Here is an 18277-nt window from a genome sequence, read left to right as displayed (position 1 = left end):
AGGTTTCAAACACTTAATTTCCTGCATTCTGGTGACATTTTCTGCATCGATTTCTGTCTTCTCTGCATCCATTCATGGTGAAAATGTCTTTAGTCAAAACTGAAGTCCTCTCCTACTTTCATGTGTTACTGAGGGTGGGGGAAGACCAATGCACATGTTGTAAATATTGAAGGGGGACATATCCCCTGTGTCACCTTCAAAATCTACACCTATGACACAAAGTAAAGGCACTACCCTACATTTTGCAATGAATGCAGCAACATGCTACCAGATAAAGACAAAGTAAATGTTAGATGATAAGGATAATTCATTTTTAATGATATAAAGAGCATCCCATCCTCCCTAATGACAGTGAATATAGTAGGCTAATTTAATCTATTTAATGCAAGTGCAATAAATATTTCACAGACTGGAGCAATTAATTGTTTTTCCTATCATTATGACTAAAGTAGAAATAGAAATTATGATCACAAGCAAAGCACTGTGGTTTACTTTTTACTGGGAAGTGTAAATAACTACTACCTTCTCATGCAATCCACTTTAATGCATTTTTCTTGTTCTGTGCTGCCTCCCTGATTGATTGATTGATTGATTGATTGATTGATTGATTGATTGATTGACTGATTTCAAGCTTTATTCTGCCTCTTTTTGGCTGTGAGGATGCATATGATGATTTGGTGCATAAGAAAATAGCAGTGAGGCTACTCTTATTATTTCAGAAAGGCACACTTATGGCACATCCACATTTATGTATTTTTATACTATACTGCTTCTGTACTGCTGTTCACTACTTGACATTTTTCTTATCGAAATGACACAACTTTATACACTTTTATTTTGAAGAATATACGACCTAATATCCGGTCTTATTGTGGTTTGCTTGACTAGGCTGTTTGGTCGGTGGTGTGTAAAAAAGATGACACGCTGTGCGGTTGCAGATCACGGTTGTCATTGGCTGCCAGAGTCACGTGACGACCACAATAAACAACGTGCACCAAACAGCCGACAGACAAGACCTCTTTCCTCAAGAAGGGACTTTTACTGGGAACATTTAGAAAACACTAAATGTGTTTGCCTTTATTTGTGAAGCCTAAACTCATCAGTATTCATACATGTGTTTTACTCCTTTGAGAGGCTTCATTTGAAGCTTCATCCTTTTTCAAGCTAAATGGCCTTTAACTTCTGTTAAATCCCTGTTTGTGCACAAGGGGTGTACTTGGAGGAAACTACGAGTAATCTCAAGTAATAATTTTGAAGCTACCAATCAGTCTATCAGATGTGAACTGACAGTAGCCTACATAGTGGCATTTAGACCTACTATACGCTTGAGAGCTATTATCATGGTTCTTTGAAAAGCTTCTCTCCTCAGCACCAAGCATAAACACTACAGTGAGCTCAAGTGTCCATCAGTGTTTCCTTTTCATCCCGATGAAAGACATACATAAAGGGGGGTGATATTAATGCAACAGCTGCAACAAAATCAAATAAACTAAGGATAGCTTTGAGTTCTGCACCATTATGCATTGCATGGTGGGGTGGTGATTAGCACACATTAGCCTGCGGATCCAGTTTTTGTTGTCCTCTGCCTCTCATGTGGGTGTCAGCTCTGATTTCATCTGCCCTTTTCGTCTCTGAGATGGTTAATGGCAGTGACTTAATTGTGGCTCATCACTGCCATTCAGGGAGCACAAAGCACTCATCACATCTCCCTCACATCATCATCATTCAGGGCACACATGCTCTTCTTTTGCTGCAGGCTGCCTCACATTACAATTACACACCTTGACACCTGGGAAGTGCAATGTACAAACACACTCTTGCACTGTGGGCCAATGAACAGGGTGAGATGTTGTAAACACTGTAGCCTCCAGGTGAGGTTTCAAGCCTCATGAACAACAGTAACTGTGCAAACCTCCACTTCCACATTACTGCCATTAGTGTCAGTTGCTGTTGCATCACTGTTTTTGATTAATTCAGTCATAAATGTACATAGTCTGGCTCCATCCTTCATAATGCGTGTGTTTTCAAGGATGTTTTAAGGATTGTCAGAGGAATTGTTTGTGTACAGCTGCAAATGTTCTTTGGAGGTAGAGCTAATCTCACAGGTGGAAGAAAGTCTCTCATTGAGGGGAGGTACCTAATAGCCAAGATGCTTATACATTTACTGGAGTCACACAAACAGAAATATAGGTACCAAAGATCATATGTTAATTGCATTTAATGCACATTGAGTGCATGTACGTGTTCAGTGAATGTGGACAGTGATTTTTGCATCCCCAATGCAGGAAGCATGGGCATGTTTGCTCCTCCACAGATTAAAATGTATGTCTTTTCCTGTCTCTGACATCCTGTTGATAAAAAACAGCAGGATATTGTGTCACTGTTGCACAAATTACAGTTCACAGTTGGCATGACCTTGCTGGAGGTTTGATTGTCTGCTGGAGAAAGGACTTATAGATGTCTGGGTGATTTGAATTCCTGTGAGGAGTGCTGATATATGAGAGCATGTACAAAAGATTTGCCTGTAGCATGAAAAATACAGTAGTGTAACAGGTGCCAAGTTGAAATCCTCATCAAATGGAGGTTGTTTGGAGGAGCTGGAGCTAAAATGTACAATACAGTGATGGGAAGAACATTGTGTCCTTTTGAATAACAGGAAAATAATTTCCAAGCATGCTTAAAAGAACGTCAGTGACCTAAGCTGACCTCAACAGTGCAGAGATACTCTTCTTTTCATTATAATCAAAGTTGAAATAGAAATCTTAATATAATATAAATCACAAGCCAAGCCCTGTGGGTTTGTATATGTGGTTACATCTCAGATTAGCTGTGTGTGGATGCAAAGTGTGCACCTGTTTAAGGAGCTTTGTGCAAACAACAAGCTTATCTGTATGAAGTCAAACTGTCGAGAAGTATTTGCTGAGAGTATGCTGGTGCTCAGACAGTTAATATTTTAACACCAAGGATGGGCTTATTAAAGCCTCTATAACAGTGATACTCAACATGCAGCACAACTTTATGTCACTATGGTACTTTGAAGTCTTAGTGAGGGGATTACTTACTGAGCCCACTGATGAAAGGCACCCATGGTCCTGTCGTCATCCATCCCTCTCATCTGGTCCTGTCTTGGTCTTCCACGTTACTGCTTCCTATGTGTGGGGGGGTCTGTTACACCTAAGTAATATACCTGAGTAAAAGAGACATGGAGACTTTTCTTTATGTTAGCTATTACCTTCCCTCTGTTCGTTACATCCACCTACACCTAACTCAAAACACATGAAGGTAAAACAGAGTGAGTACAATAAACAATGTGGTATTATTATACTGGTCAGTGAGATACATAGTTGTAGGAGACTTAGTTAGACCTAGTCATGGCAGTGCAGGTGTGTGGTCTGAAACACATAGAAAAGAAAACATACATACATCAGGCTAGTAATAACTACAAACAAGTTAACTAGGCTTTGCTGATAATGAATACAGAGCTGACCAGTAACTGTACTCTAGAGTTATGATACTGCTAGTAACAGGGGAGAACTTAAAGCAATAGTCTCAGACTTTATCACAATTGCTGTACTTGTGTCTGATAAATCATATAGAATACAGGCTAAAAGGAAATGAGTTTCTAAATTTTGAATTTTATTGGGAACTTACTGTCAACACTGGGGAGGACCTGACAGGTTTGCTCCCTCCCTGTGTTGACTCCATGGCTATGGCCTTGTTGTATTTCAGTGTTAACGGTGATTGTGCTTTGATTTATAATGTTTTATTTCATTATATATATATATATATATATATATATATATATAGATATATATATATATATATATATATATTACGTTTTATTTATATTTATTTATGCAGTATTAATTACACAGAAATGGTAGTTTAATCAGAGAGAGAGAAATGAAAATTAAAAGCAATCAGTGAAAGTAGCCCATAGGGCTAAATGAAATGAATAAATGAACAAATGTGAAAAATTAAGATGTCCATCTTTCTGACACCAAAGCGTGAGCGTCATCAAATGTCATGGAAACAGAACGATGACCCGGTCGTAGGCCTATATAAGGCCTCCATACCATTCAGATCTCCCCCTTTGCACTTGCATTTGGACCAGAGCCGACCTGTGGAAGGATAACTCTCTGAGTACTGAAGCAGAAAGCACATCTTTTTGGAAAAACACTTTTCAACTACAACTTTTAGGTTATTCAAAAGTTCAAAAGCTTTGTCAGAAACCGAAGAGCCCGTAAATGGACCCCCGCAGACCGCCGACCCCGGAGGAGCACCTGCGTGAGCCGGACACCCACCGCGCAGGTAAGACAACTTTTACATTTATTTTAGCATTTTACTGTTGATCCGACCTCTTAAATCGTTCAAAGCCTTATCAGTGTATAAATCGTGTAACTTTTTGAGATCAGAGGTGGATAGTTCACAACATGTTATTAGGCCTGTTCTTAAACTCCAGATTTGATTCAAATAGACACTCAGTCACGATTTCTGTTGTAAATTGATTGTTGATGGACAGGAATGTGTTAAATCTACCGGGCCAATATGTGACAATTTGTGATCGGATTCACTAAAGCAACTATGGCGACTGGTTCGAAATCCAAAAATAGCAAAAATTAGCTGTCACCATGGAAACAAACTATGAGGAGTGAACGTCAGGACGTAGGGACACACAGGTGGAATCAAACCAGGGCACTTGCCTCAGAGTTGGTTTGTTTTGATTGCTGAAGCTGGACATACTGTGCGGAGCTGATGCGGAAGGTCCTTAGTGTTTCTTAAGTATCATATTAAATAAACCTCTGTTTAACATTTAGGCCTAATATTGAAATGCACTTTGCTTTCGTTGGTGTGGTGTTTTGTTTTGGAGGGACAAGTATGGGCTAAAATATGTGCCACCAGATACTGAATTTGAATCATTTATATTTGAATTTGAATTTCTAAACTTGAATAATTGCATTGAAAAACTGAATTTGAATCACACAATTTGAAATTGTATTGTTTAATTTGAATCATTGCATTGAAAAACTGAATCTGAATAGTAGGCCTATAATTTGAAATTGAATTTATTTCTACATCTTAACATTCAGTTCTCACAATTCAAATTCAGTTCTCAAAATTCAATTTCAATTTACTGTGACAGACATCTGGGTAGTTTAAGGATGAAGGAAGAGCAATCAAGCGCAGATACACAGGACTCCTCTTCGGCCAATCAGCACCTACGTTTTTGAGCATGTAGCAGAAGCACTTGCCTTGATCCATAGACCAGAGGCTGCATCCCAAGTCTCTTAATTGTATACTGCTAACTCCTAACTACTGACTTGAAGCGGAAGTCGTTCGGGGTCCGCCATCTTTAAGGCCGTCTCATGTCTCTTATTCCTGCCAGTAAGGAGTTAGCGTTAGGTGTTAGGAGGGATCTGTTAGGTGTGATGAGTAAGGTAACACGAGAGGTTCCTAACAGGAAGTCTTTTTCAGCTTGAGGCCCTGACGTATAAATAACCGCTCCCTACATCTGGCTCATTTGAACGAGATGGTGGAGAAACAGCACAAGTGTACCCGTTACATGAATTCTTTGCAATGAAACACTGTAATTCACATGCCTACGTGACTACAAAGAGTAACGTTGATGATATTTCCTGCAAGACTGTCATGTTGTAATTAAGTTTATTTAATTTCAACACATTTGCCCATCATTAACTGTCCTGCATGTCATGTGAGTGGAATAATGTTTAATAGCCTGTAGGTAATAATAATTATTAATATTAATATTAATATTAATTAATATTATTACTTTCATTAATGCTGTTGTAAGCTACTGTCATTACCATCTGTCCTGCATCTCTCTCTGTCTCTGTCTTTGTCTCTCTCTCTCTCTCTCTTAAAACAAAACAAAACATGGAGAGCATGAGTGGCTATGGCAGGGTAAAAGTCATAAAGAAATGAATTTATACAACAGATTAATTATCAGTATATAAACAATTATCAATTATCATGTGTGATGTGAAGTTGATGGCAGGCTGTTACATATTTTGCCGCCAGTACACAACATTCCTCCCTCTCTCCCAGTAGGACCGGAAGTTTCTCTAGGTTATTTAAGTGCAAGAACTCTGGGAATATCTTTATTATTTTTGCAAAATACTCTTCTCTAATGCATTTATATTTGTCACATTGAGTTAAGAAGTGTAGCTCAGTCTCTACTGTTCCCTGGTCACAGTGAGAACACAACCTCTCCTCTCTGGGCAGCCAGCTCTGTTTGCGTCGGCCGACTTCTGCTAGGTTGTGCTCACTCAGTCTGTACTTAGTCATCGTTTTCCTCATATTCCTATCAGACACTGTGCTCGTAGGTTGCCACAGAGTACTGTCTGTTGAGGGCTTTATACGTTTCCATTTTGCTCTGGGATGTTATTAGTTCTGTCCAATATTCTCTGTATTTTTCTTTTTCTTTTGTCATAATTTGGTTGGGTCTAATTTTCAGGGGGCATGTGTCCTGAAGCTGAGGTGGTTGTGATGTAGTGACCTGAGTGGTTGAAGGTTTGGTCACACTCTGGACAAGCAGGTAGAGGGGACTTCTTTGTGGGTTCAGCTCCTGGCAGCATAGGGCTTTATAGGAAAATGAGAGTGGGTCACTTGTTTTAATGTGGTTCCAGAAATTTAGGGCTTGTTTTTTGATATTTAACAGTGGAGGATATTGGCCTAATTCAGCTCTGCATGCAGAGTTTGGAGTTCTCTGCACCTGCTGGAGGAGACTTCTGCAGAACTCTGCATGCAGGATTTCAATTGGATGTTTGTTCCATTTTGTCCAGTCTTGCTGAGTTTGTGCACCCCACACCTCGCTGCCATACAATGCAATGGGTTCGATGATTGATTTGAATATTTTGAGCCATGTTTTTATTGGTAGTTCAGTGTTCATTGATCTCTTGATGGCATAGTAAGCCCTTTTTGCTTTGTCTTTTAGATCATTCACAGCCATGTTAAAATTCCCTGTGTTTGAAATGTTTAGTCCTAAATATGTATAATGGTTTGTTTGTTCAATGAGGTTGTTTCCAGTTGTTGTTTCTCTGAAACAGTTATTGTTTCTTTGTAATCTGCATGTTATCTGTAAAATAAGCACTTTGGTTTTGGGTTGGTTAACTTTCAGGGCCCAGGTTTGGCAGTATTTTTACAGTTCTGATAAGTGTTGCTGTAGCCCCTCTTTTGTTGGAGACAACAGGACCAGGCCATCAGCATAGAAGAGACACTTTATTACAGTCTCTTGTAATTTCAGTCCAGGTCCAGGAGAATTTTCTATTTGTTTTGCCAATTCATTGATATATATGTCTCTGTCTCATTGTGTCATACGGATTATTGTTCATTTATCATGTTGATCTGTTCTGTACGACATCTATTGCATGTCTGTCCGTCCGTCCTGGAAGTGGGATCCCTCCTCAGTTGCTCTTCCTGAGGTTTCTACTGTTTTTTCCCTGTTAAAGGGTTTTTTTTGATGAGTTTTTCCTGAGCCGCTGTGAGGGTCTTAAGGACAGAGGGATGTTGTATGCTGTAAAGCCCTGTGAGGCAAACTGTGATTTGTGATATTGGGCTTTATAAATAAGACTGATTGATTGAGGTAGACTGACAGGTCTGATATGTCTTATTCACTCAGCAGCTGACTTGTTGAATGATGGCGAGTGGATTTAATAATAGTGATAATAATGATGATGATGATGATGATGATGATAATAATAATGATAATGATGCTCATCACAGTGACAGTGGCAGGGCTCAATAAATGACTCAATAACAATGGTAATACATGCAAAAGTGTGTGACCAGAGTCATGACAGCGGGGTGTGGGGGTTACGGCTTTGATCAGTGAATGTAATGGGACTTGGGATGTACACCAAACGCTGGCTCCGTTATGCAGTAGATCCAGCTGTCGCGCCGTCACCAGAATAGGACGTTGCTTTACGTGACGCTTCAGAGTAAGGCCGTCTTATGTCTCTTAATCAGCAATCCTCGCTCCTCACTCCTAACTCCTGACTCCTTGCATGTTTTCCTAAGTGGGAGGGACTAAACAGTTAGATAAGGTGGCTAGATAAGGTGGTTAGCAGTAATTTTAAGAGACTTGGGATGCAGCCATAGACAATAGGCTCGTTCGAGATGAACTGGGCCTCGCTTGAAAAGTAGACGAGAGCAGGCGGCTGCAATAAATTCAATTTCAAATTATACTATTCAGATTCAGTTTTTCAATGCAATGATTCAAATTAAACAATACAATTTCAAATTATGTGATTCAAATTCAGGGCGGCACGGCGGTGTGGTGGTTAGCACTGTCGCCTCACAGCAAGAGGGTTGCCAGTTCGATCCCGGGTGTGGGAGCCCTTCTGTGCGGAGTTTGCATGTTCTCCCCGTGTCAGCATGGGTTCTCTCAGGGCACTCCGGCTTCCTCCCACAGTCCAAAGACATGCAGATTGGGGACTAGGTTAATTGATAACTCTAAATTGACCGTAGGTGTGAATGTGAGAGTGAATGGTTGTTTGTCTCTATGTGTCAGCCCTGCGATAGTCTGGCGACCTGTCCAGGGTGTACCCTGCCTCTCGCCCGATGTCAGCTGGGATAGGCTCCAGCCCCCCCGCGGCCCTCAAGAGGATGAAGCGGTTAGAAGATAAATGAATGAATGAATGATTCAAATTCAGTTTTTCAGTGCAACTATTCAAGTTCAGAAATTCAAATTCAAATATAAATGATTCAATTTCAGTTTCTGGTGGCACATATTTCAGCCCATAGACAAGAGAGCAATTTGTTAAGTAACTGTGTGTGACTCTGTGTGCCCGCTATGTGTCCAGGATGACACCATCTGCTACACACGCTGTGATGTGCAAACTGTGAGAATAATGAGTTATAAACTACTAGTTAGGTCTGCAGCTTTATGTGATGTGATATTATGCTGCATTCATTGATTGTCTCATCCCTCATCTGTACAAACTAAGAGGCTGAACTGTACAATATTTGATATTACTGGTAAAAGGTGTAGCCCATTGTATATTGGTGGCTTTATTACAGGTGTAGTGTAGTTGTAGTTAGTATATGGGTATGCTGTATTTTTTTTTTTTTCAATTTAAATTTTGATTTTTGCTAATTTAATCCCAAATATTTAATGAGAAATTCTTATAATATCATCATTCCTCCTCAGGTCGTCCTATCTACATCATTGAGAGGATGGAAGTCACCGGGATCCTGGACGGTGACGAAGGTCAACACGCCATGGACATCTCCTCTGATGAGGATGAGGTAAGTGCAGGTGAGTTAATTCTCCCACTCTTTTCTGACGATGAGGACGAGGTAAGTGCAGGTGAGTTAATTCTCCCACTCTTTTCTGACGATGAGGACGAGGTAAGTGCAGGTGAGTTAATTCCCCCACTATTTTCTGATGATGAGGATGAGGTAAGTGAAGACAAGATTCGTGTCGAGGATCATGGAGAGGTTGAGGTAGGTGCAGGTGACTACATTGCCTGGATCGACTTTGATGATGAGGATCAGGTAAGTGCATTCGACGTTCTTATCGAGGATGACGGAGAGGTTCAGGTAGGTCCTTTTGTTGACTCTGACGATGACGAAGACTGGCCTGACCTGATGGATTTAGATTCTGGGTACAGCACCATGACATCAGAAGAAGAGGACTAGGATGACAAAGAGGATGAAGAGGACCATGGTGGTGATGACGTCAGACCTCACTCCGCTCTCGTCCAGTGGTTCCCATCTCCAGGTTTTTGGCAGGGATGGCGTCCTTTTGGTGTTCCTCCCCCAGGGCTTCCTGTAACGTCCCAAAGATCTGCCCCCAGTCTCTGTCAGGTCTGAAGACTCTGCTCCCCCAGCCTCCAGCCTCAGCTCATCCACCAAGAGGAGCAGGGAAGACAGTGACACACCGCAGCTAGGTATAAAGAGGCAGAGGAAGACCAGTGAGGACAGCGACGAAGAGCCAAGACCCTCCACTTCAGGCCTCAGCTGAAGACTGAAGGCCCTGATTGGGAAACCTTTGTGTCTTGCAGGAGAGATGAAGCCCCAGGCAGCCTTCGCACCTGGCGAGGCTAATACAGCCCTCCATCAGTGGCTGTCTAGGCACATCTCCCTGCCACGCCCTGCAGCTGACTCCACTGGGGTGTCTGGGCCCATACGTTGTCCCTCCTCTGTAGTCACAGCCAGTAGCTAGCTCTCTCAGCCTCCTCTGCAAGCTCCTTGATGGCCCTCTGCAGACTTGTGCCTGTTCTTCCAGTATCCCGGAGAAGCTGGCTAACCAACCTGCCCACAAAGCCCCTGCACTTCCCAGCCTGCCTCTCTGCACTCTGCAGCTAGCTCAGAGTACTTGAGCCACTTAAGCTCATGTGCCGCTGCTATTCCCTCCCGCAAGGGGACAGTCAGCACGATGATGAGTACCTGCTTGGCAGCTGTGGAACACACCACAACATCTCGTCTCAGGGTCGTCTGCACGATCTTGTCGGGGAAGACCAGCTGCTTGCCTAGGTCTACACGCATCTCCCAGTCGTTTCCAGGGGTCAGCAGTGATTTCAAATGGCCTGCCACTGGCCTCTGCTGGCTCTCTCCTGGTCGGACAAAGGAAACGCCTGGTGTCCGTTCGCCAGGAAAGGTGTTTACGGCCACTCTGCATTTCTCCAGGAGCTCCACCAGCTTACGTTGGACCTGGTTGTGCTGCCATCTCAAGCGCCCCTGTGCTAGTGCCACTTCACATGATGACAGGATAAGCTGGAATCCTGCGTTGTATTTGCTGCACAAGAGAAAAACTTTCCTTCACCCCCAAACTACTGCAAGAGGTTTTGTGGGCAAGGAGGAGTATTGCACGCTGCCCTTACCACAAAGCTGAACCATGCCTGTGGGGTTTGCCAGATGTCCCTCCAGGTTATGGTTCTGTGGATGGTGTCCTGGTTCTGTGGATGGTGAGGTAGCGCTCCTGTTCCACCCATGACATCCTCTGCCCGTCCTCAACGATCATGGTCTTCCTCACCTTCCTCTTGGCTTTGGACCAGAACTTGACTGGTTCTCCTCAGCCAAATCCAGCCCGGCCTTCCTGCACTCTTCCCGTGATCTATAGGACAGGACTCCTCCTGGAGCAGCTGAGAGTGGATGTCAGTCATCCCAGGAAGACCCAACACCACAGCGGATCCTTATGCTTCAGCCTGCTGATAGCATTGTCCACCTCTTCTTGGGCCCTCCACTTGCGGCCTGTTCAGACATCTTATGAAGTATATGTGGTTATACCAGGCAAGGGTAAGTCAGTACTTAATGACAACATGAAGACAAGTCTCCTACAACTATGTATCTCACTGACCAGTATAATAATACCACATTGTTTACTGAGTTCACTCTGTTATACTGTCATGTGTTTTGAGTTAGGTGTAGGTGGATGTAACAAACAGAGGGAAGGTAATAGCTAACATAAAGAAAAGTCTCCAAGTCTCTTTTACTCAGGTATATTCAGGTGTAACAGATCCCCCCCACACAGGAAGCAGCAACGTGGAAGACCAAGACAGGACCAGATGAGAAGGACAGATGACTACAAGACGATGGGCAACTTTCATCAGTGGGCTCAGTAAGTAATCCCCTCACTAAGATTTCAAAGTACCATGGTGACATAAAGTTGTGCTGAGATAATGTTAACTTTACATATGTGAACTATTTTTATTACAGGAGCCTTCTTAATATCACTCCATGTATAGTCAAAAGTGTTCATTACTTGTGTTTGTGTTTTATAGGACAGGACTCCTCCTGGAGCAGCTGAGAGTGGACATCAGTCATCCCAGGAAGACCCAACGCCACAGCAGATAACTGAACCACTCTCAGCTCTCTAGTGAGTCCACCCCGACCTAGAACTCCACCCTCTTCACCCACCAGACAAAACAATTATCTTAATCTTTTCCAAAACAAAACAACAATCTTAATCCATAATCGTTTCTCAAATTAGGAACTAGGACTAACAAAATATGTTTCCATTCCGCGACAGGCAACCCTCCACTGCTGTCCAAAATTGGTACCATAATGTAGTTTTTGTTTATTTATTTTATCAAAATAAATTAAAAAAACATAATAAGTAATAATAAACACAAGGTAAATGTAAATATGCACATGCAGTTCTGAAAATAAAAACAGGGTGGAAGACTCATTTGTGAGGAAATAAAAATTCAATACAAATATAGTCAAGCAAAACCCATTTTCACTTAACATAGCATCAAAGTATTTGCTTTTTGTCAGTTAAAAAAAACAAACATTCAAATCTTGCAATCTGCTTGGACCCCAGTAAACGCAGCTTACAGCTTTAATTTAATTTGAAATTGCTCAAATACTGTTTTTCCCTTTTAAAGTGTCTGTTTGTTTGGTAGATGAAAAGACCTCTAGATGACTTGGCTCGCAGTAAAAAATAAATAAAGTCACATAAATCTTACACACAATTCTATTAAATAAGGTTTAATTATTTTAAATTTAATTTTTTGTTTTAATTTTAAATCTTTCACCTCCAAGTTCAAATCTTCCAGGCTGACACTTTCCTCACTCTCCGTGTGTAGTGAACAGCCTGTGTGGTGGTGAGGGAGGGTCTGGCATCAGTGCTGTCACCTCCATCACTGCTGTTTGAGCATGGCCGTGCGCATTTCAGGTAGGAATTTAGTCATTTTAAAAATAAATATGATGTGAGGGGAACATCATTTGTTAGCACTAACTACCATAACAATTATAAGATAGTAAAAAATAAACATATGTAAACAATTAGGTCAAAAAAGGAAATCCATCAGTTAAAATAGAAATAGTTTAAACAAATAAAAAAAACAAAAACAAAACAAAAACAAAGTCTCCAGTGTGTTTGTTCAAGCTTTGTTTCACAAAAGCAAGATGTCAGAGTTAGAGTGAGTTGAGTGGGTTTGTTTACTTGTCTGAAGAGTGTTGAGGTTCATTCATACATATCTACAAAAACAGATTAATCAACATACAACACAGACATAAAACATAAAAACAGAGTTGTTTTGACCATACAGTTGTATTTTTCAAAGGTTTTTGTATCAGCAAAGAGCTCCATATACAAAACATTGTGTATGTGACGACATCTTCAGCTGCCATTTAGTGTTTCATACATTTTTCAGTGTCTCTGCCTTGAGACTGTATGGCACCTCACATTTTCTTTACAGACATATTCAGCACCTTTTTGACCCTGTGAGGTCTTCTGCTGATGTCTGAGAGTAAACCTAAAGGGTCAGCATGAGTGGGACATGACTGAAAATTGTCCAAAGTTGCACAATGTGCATTGTGGGTCAGGATTCAGTTGGTGAGGGCTGGCTCGGTGCTCTGTTGCGGGTGAGCAAGTTGAGACTAGGGCTGCAACGATTAGTCGACTAATCGATGACTAATCGACTATTAAAATAATCAGTGACTATTTTAGTAGTTGACTAATCGGTTTGAGTCATTTTTCATAGAAAAGCACTATAAAAGTACCCCAAAATACTCTTACTGCAGCTTCTTACGTTCAGATATTGGCAGCTTTACACACTCTCCCATGACGGTGAACTAAAACCCTTTGGCGTGACTACAAAACAAGACATTAGATGACATAATTTTGGGGCTTGGGAGAGACAGACTGACATTTTTCAACATTTTAACACATTTTTCGATAAAATGATTAGTCGACTAATCGAAGAAATAATCAACAGATTAGTCGCCAGTGAAAATAATCGTTAGTTGCAGCCCTAGTTGAGACTGAGCAATGTCAGCCAGAGTGTTCTGGATCTTCTGCAGCAGCATATCCCTGTGGTAAACCACCTCCTGCAGACGGGCTGCTGCCTTATGGTTCTCCTCCTCCAGCTGCTGCAGACTGGCCGCCTGACAAGAGGTCACAGCCAATCAGATCGAACGATAGGAGGCGGCATTATCTGTGTTTTCAAACAAACAGTACAAACTGTGAGCTTCTACCTTTACACTAATCCAAAAAGGCAACATCCTTTAACCTAAAACCTCATTATTTATGACAGGGGGTTTGGTGACTAACAATCTCACTAACTCGCTTTATGCACTGTGACAACAGACATTATGAATAGCTATGTTCAGTCTCTGAGCAACAATACATGGATAAACAAAAAAACATAACTGGTTTAAAGGACGGTTAACCTAATGAAAAAAAGCCTCCTAAAAAGTTTTAGAGGCAATATGTCATGTCAGCACATGAAACTGAAAAGTGAGACCACTAATGTGTTACTCTGTTCCACTGATCAGTAGTTGCATGTAGGGGTGGGTACCGAGTTCGGTACTTTTATTGGTACCGACCGAATTCGGCCGGTAATCCCGAGTATCGATTCACGTAAAATCAAACGGTACCACATTTCGGTACCTGAACGCATCCTAGGGACTTCGAGAGTGGAGGAGTGACGTTTTCGCTGCCTATCGTGAACGCAGCATTGAACGCACGAGAGCGTGATCACGTCAGTAGCAACTATCAACAAAGCAGCGTGGCTGAGAGAAAGAGGTTGAAGATGTGGCGCCGTATCTCAAAGTTTGATGTAGACTACGCTCGCTGCAATATTTGCGACACAAGGCCAGCTACGGAAATATCTCAAACCTGAGGAAGCACCTGGTCAAGCACAAGGTGTTTTTAAAGGCTGACGACTCCACAGTATTTGATAGCCTGAAAGTTAAGGCTACTTCTCCCGGCGTTAGCACACCTGCAGCTAGCGGCTCGTTGTCATCTGCAGCCAGCATCGGGGCAGAAGAAGTGGGATTAACGTTCTATGATGACGACGGTGATTAAGCAGGGCATCAGCTACATCGGTTCCAGGTAATTAATAAGCTTAGTGTTTAAGATGATTGGGCTTTGTTCTGGTCATTCTAACGTTAGCGTGATTTTAACTTGCCTTAGTTATTATCATCTCGGTTTCTCGTATTCTCTAAATTTAACGTTACACTCCCCCACACATATTTTTCCCAGAGGGGAAAGAGAAGGAATAGGAGGTAGTAGGAGTGGGTTCATTTTGTGCAATAAAAAGAACTGCTGCATAGTCAATTATATAGGCTACCTTTTGATATTATGTTACAGTGTTAGATGTTGTTTTATCCTGTTTGATACTGAGAAATAAATGTTAGTTTTGACAAAAAAAAAAAATTCTAAATGAAATATCCTTTATTACCACACATACATGCAAAAAAAGTACCGAAAACAGGTACCGTTGCGTACCGGTATCGATTCCCAGGTACCGGGTATCGGTACTGAAAGGTACCCATCCCTAGTTGCATGTTTGTGCCGTCAAGAGAAAGCAGCCAGTTGGCTGTAATTGACAATAATTATTGCTAATTATTGACAATAATTAGCAATGCTTTTAAACCTGGGGTCCCAACCCCCGCTAGAGGTCATCAAAGCTCATGTGGGGGTCGCAAGGGCTTTTTTTTTTTTTTTTAAAAAGGAGTTCAGGTAAACTTTAAATAAATGAATACATATATATAAATACAAATATATCCATGTATACATTAGGCCTATACCTTGGCATTTAATTTATTTATGTAGAGAAAAAAAAATTCAGATTATTAGTCAAGATGTAAGCTCAGAAAAACTCTCACAGGAAAACGGCACATAATAGACCTGAACACAAGCTATATTCACAGAGCCTTCGCTTGGCTAAACAGCCTGATCCTGCATTAGCAAAGTACAAAGTAAAAACAACCAAAGAGCTAAAAGAAAAATAGGCAAGCACCAGGAAGAAAAAAAAGACAGAATATTAAGTTTGTATGATTGTTAAAAATAACAAAAATATATTATACAGACAGAACATTGTATAAAAAGTTCCTGTAAATATCAGGGAAACTCATCTGTGATGCAATATTCACAAGAAATAATCTCAAAGTTCATCGAAATTCCTTGTTTTACACAAACTTACTGCAGTTACTGCGTTACTTTGGTATTGTACATTTTATCACTGCTACTGTTATGTATTAAATATTAAAAAAAAATTTTATACTTACTTACTCATTAAATATGTCACTTAGTCAGGGGTCGATTGTTTACTCAATAACAGAAAAGAGGTGCCTTGAGGAAAAAGGTTAGGATCTACTGATACATAGGTTTTGTTTTAGACTTTGTTTATTAGGTTTTCCAACAGACCATAGTTAAACAAAGGAGCATATTGTACAGATGTACATATAGTCGCTCAGTTATAATCATACTACAATAACATTTTTAAAGGAAGGTGAAGAGTCAACAATTTAACTGGAAATACCCCAACAACAGGAGAACAAACAAAACAGAAAATTAACAAGCAAACAAAACAACACACAAAATCAGACTCATCTAATTTGTGAAAAAAGCTTAGAAGAAGGAAAAATGGTATGCACTGAAAACGATAGGAGAACCATGGGAGGATATGCATTTTCATGGAATTAATTTGTTTCAGCTGGAGATAAATTAAGCATAGACCACTGTTCACAGTCTTCCCGAGCATGGGTCAAAAGAGAGGCAAAATTAGCCTTATAAAGTTCTGCATATTGATGGGTCACTTGGACCCCAAGATACGTAAAGCTGCTGGGCAATCTTAAAGGGTAAATTGTGTAGTGTGTAGTGCGCCGCAGCTGTGCTTATGGGAAATATTTCTCTTTTATTTAAATTCAGTTTATAACCTGATATTTGACCGAATGACTTGAGAGTGAGACTTGACAGATGGGAGTACAGATTCCAGGCGTATGGCTAGTAGTTTAGATAGCATTTTAAGGTCCACATTGAGCAAACTTATAGGCCGATATGAGGTACAGGCTAAAGCAGGGCTCCAGACTAACTTTTTTTAGTAGGAGCATTGTAGCCCCTAACCCTGAAAGATTTTAGGAGCATAAGCAGAAAATGTAGGGGCACACCTTAAATCGTCCTGCAACGCATTTATTCACATTTTTGGCCATTTTAACTGTATCATAAACTATATGTAGTCTACTGTAACAATGGACTGTTTTAATTATTGGAGTATTTTACATCGCAAAGACTTGTGGTCAGTGGGATGTGAGGATTCTTGAAATAGCATCTGTACAGATGAAGCCATGACTATATCTGACTGATCTTTAATGAAAGCTGTTGTCTTGGCTTTTTTTCCTCTGAAAATATTAACCTTATAGTCAGACACAATTTATCCAGCCTGTGTAGTTGAGGGGACAGGTCTGCTCTGGTGCTCTGCAGCAGCAAACTGATATGATGCTGATTTACATGAGAATTCATGTAAAATGGAGGTTGAACCATGAACATAAATTACAGAAAGCCTGTAAAGTATGTAAATAAATGAATCTACCATAATTAAAAAAAACTGGAAACTGAGAACAAACTGATATTGGAAGTTGGATTCATTTGGATTCAGCCCAAATGTCCGGACTTCACTGCCCTTACAGACTTGCCAGTGTCAGGCTGTCCAAATCCACAATTCATCCAGGCCACAAGGGGCCTCAAGTGGACTTTCTGAAGACTTCCAGAGAGTCCGCTTGGGGTGCAGACTTCAGCAGACTTCTCTGATATAATACCCACAATTCATTACAATACGGACGTGACGTGGGTAGAAATAATACTCAACCACATCATGATACAGGGATATGTGTAAGTCTATGTGTAAAAGGGACGGAAAATGCATTTTATTTTTGCGGCCTGTCAGGCTGTGCAGTGAAATAGGACAAAAAAATTGGCCAAAAACAACAACAAAAGGTTTCTAATGTCAGTAATGCCAAGTTTATTGAGTTATAGTCCTGTCCTTATTTACTAACATTTCTGTTTAAACGCTGTTGCCATCATATAGAGATGTATTAACACATTTTTGTGAGATTTATATCTTGTTATCTGCAGGAACAGATGTTCATCAATTTATATGATGCAAATTAAACTATCAAAAAGGTCCTTTAAAGCTGCCCCGACATTAAATCTTTTGAACGAGGTCATTGTTGTCCCAGGGAAACTTATCAGCTCAGCCTATATATCAAAGTCAGGGATTTCTCCTACACTTTTACCAAGATCTGAATCATATTTTATTTACCTGATTAAAATTTAATTTGGAGCTGCCTTGCTTCTTTCATGTCTGTTTCTTTCATCTTCCCTGCATCTGTCTCCTCATAATTTACCATGCTTACTCTTTGGCATTAGGAGCATAAAATCCTCCAAACAAGTCATTTACAGGGATTTTGTTGTTAAAGATCGTAATCAGTTTCTCAAAATGCTAATGACATTATCAGGAAATGAGTCAGGAAAACATAAACTGGTTATTGTTGAGTTCTAGATATGGTATGTAATGCCAAAATA

Source organism: Epinephelus fuscoguttatus, linkage group LG5, assembly GCF_011397635.1.
Source record: "Epinephelus fuscoguttatus linkage group LG5, E.fuscoguttatus.final_Chr_v1".
Lineage (NCBI taxonomy): Eukaryota > Metazoa > Chordata > Actinopteri > Perciformes > Serranidae > Epinephelus > Epinephelus fuscoguttatus.
Note: the sequence above shows the minus strand (reverse complement) of the source record.